Here is a 2,725-nt window from a genome sequence, read left to right on the forward strand (position 1 = left end):
TGATTAAACAAAAGCAGAAAAATTCAGTAAAAAGGGGCAAATGGTGAACCAGAAGCTGGGTGAACTGCTTAACCAAAAGTGGGAAAAAGGATTAAAAGGGGAGAAATGTTGAACCAGATGTCGAAAACAAGGTGCGGCGATGAAGTCTGAAAGAGGAATAGGTCGACCGCAAAGCAGGGAAAGGTTTAATCAAAAGCAGCAATATCTTTTAAAAAGGGACAAATGGTGAACCAGAATCACAAAAGAATGCTCAGAGACTTAAGTCCCAAAGGGGAAATGGTTAACCAGTAGCTGGGTGAACTGTCCAACCCAAAGTGGGAAAAAGGATTAAAAGGGGTGAAATGATTAACCAGGAGGCTAAAGCAATGTGCCGCGGTGAAGTCCTAAAGGGGAAAAGGTTGACCAGAAAGCAGGGAAAGCATTAAACAAAAGCGGCAACATTTTTTAAAAAGTGGCAAATGGTTAACCAGAATCCCAAAAGAATGCTCAGAGACTTAAGTCCCAAAGGGGAAATGGTGAACCAGAAGCTGGGTGAACTGGTGAACCAAAAGTGGGAAAAAGGATTAAAAGGGGAGAAATGATTAACCAGGAGGCTGAAGCAATGTGCCGCGGTGAAGTCCTAAAGGGTAAAAGGTTGACAAGAAAGCAGGGAAATGATTAAACCAAAGCGGAAAAATTCAGTATAATGGGGCAAATGGTTAACCAGAAGCTGGGGTGAAATGGTTAACCAAAAGTGGCAAAAAAAGATTTAAAGGGGAAAAATGATTAACCAGAAGTCGACAACAATGCTCGGCGATGAAGTCTGAAAGGGGAAAAGGTTGACCAGAAAGCAGGGAAACGATTAAACAAAAGCGGCAACATTTTTTAAAAAGTGGCAAATGGTTAACCAGAATCCCAAAAGAATGCTCAGAGACTAAGTCCCAAAGGGGAAATGGTTAACCAGAAGCTGGGGGAAATGGTTAACCAAAAGTTGCAAAAATGATTAAAAGGGGTGAAATGATTAACCAGGAGGCTGAAGCAATGTGCCGCGGTGAAGTCCTAAAGGGGAAAAGGTTGACCACAAAGCAGGGAAAGCATTAAACAAAAGCGGCAACATTTTTTAAAAATTGGCAAATGATTAACCAGAATCCCAAAAGAATGCTCAGAGACTAAGTCCCAAAGGGGAAATGGTTAACCAGAAGCAGGGGGAAATGGTTAACCAAAAGTTGCAAAAATGATTAAAAGGGGTGAAATGATTAACCAGGAGGCTGAAGCAATGTGCCGCGGTGAAGTCCTAAAGGGGAAAAGGTTGACCACAAAGCAGGGAAAGCATTAAACAAAAGCGGCAACATTTTTAAAAAAGTGGCAAATGATTAACCAGAATCCCAAAAGAATGCTCAGAGACTAAGTCCCAAAGGGGAAATGGTTAACCAGAAGCTGGGGGAAATGGTTAACCAAAAGTTGCAAAAATGATTAAAAGGGGTGAAATGATTAACCAGGAGGCTAAAGCAATGTGCCGCGGTGAAGTCTGAAAGAGGGAAAGGTTGACCAGAAAGCATTAAACAAAAGTGGCAACATTTTAAAATAATTGGCAAATGGTTAACCAGAATCCCAAAAGAATGCTCAGAGACTAAGTCCCAAAGGGGAAATGGTTAACCAGAAGCTGGGGGAAATGGTTAACCAAAAGTTGCAAAAATGATTAAAAGGGGTGAAATGATTAACCAGGAGGCTAAAGCAATGTGCCGCGGTGAAGTCCTAAAGGGGAAAAGGTTGACCAGAAAGCAGGGAAAGCATTAAACAAAAGCGGCAACATTTTTTAAAAAGTGGCAAATGGTTAACCAGAATCCCAAAAGAATGCTCAGAGACCAAGTCCCAAAGGGGAAATGGTTAACCAGAAGCTGGGGGAAATGGTTAACCAAAAGTTGCAAAAATGATTAAAAGGGGTGAAATGATTAACCAGGAGGCTGAAGCAATGTGCCGCGGTGAAGTCTGAAAGAGGGAAAGGTTGACCAGAAAGCATTAAACAAAAGTGGCAACATTTTTTAAAAATTGGCAAATGGTTAACCAGAATCCCAAAAGAATGCTCACAGACTAAGTCCCAAAGGGGAAATGGTTAACCAGAAGCTGGGTGAAATGGTTAACCAAAAGTTACAAAAATGATTAAAAGGGGTGAAATGATCAACCAGAAGTCGAAAACAATGTGCGGCGATGAAGTCCTAAGGTGGAAAAGTTACCCAGAAGGCAGGGAAATGATCAAACGAAAGCAGCCAAAAAATTATTAAAAGAGGGGAACTGATGAACCAAAAGATGAGAAACGGCCCGCAGAGACTAAGTCCAAAACGGGAACTGGTGAACCGGAAATGATTAACCAAAAACTAAGTCCGAAGAGGGAACTGGTAAACCAGAACTGAGTAACCCGATTTTTAAAATTAATTATAAATGGGGAAACGATTGAGCAAAAGGCGGAAATTAAGTCACAGGGACCAGGTCCGAAAGGGCAAGAGGTTACCCCGTAGGGGGCATTCGTCAACTCAATCTGAAAATTTTGGAGGCAAATCTGACCAAAATGCGGAAATCGGACCACACCGCGAGGGGCGCCATTCGACGGGGCAGGGGTAGACGCGTCGAACGGTGCCTGAAGGTCCCGGCTGCGACACGTGAGTCCGGAGATATGGCCAGTCAAAGTCTGATGGGAGGTACCGAAGCCGAAAAATCGAAACGCGTTTGCGGCGATTCGGTGTCAGAA

This window comes from Heptranchias perlo, unplaced genomic scaffold (assembly GCF_035084215.1).
Source record: "Heptranchias perlo isolate sHepPer1 unplaced genomic scaffold, sHepPer1.hap1 HAP1_SCAFFOLD_776, whole genome shotgun sequence".
Classification (NCBI taxonomy): Eukaryota; Metazoa; Chordata; class Chondrichthyes; order Hexanchiformes; family Hexanchidae; genus Heptranchias; species Heptranchias perlo.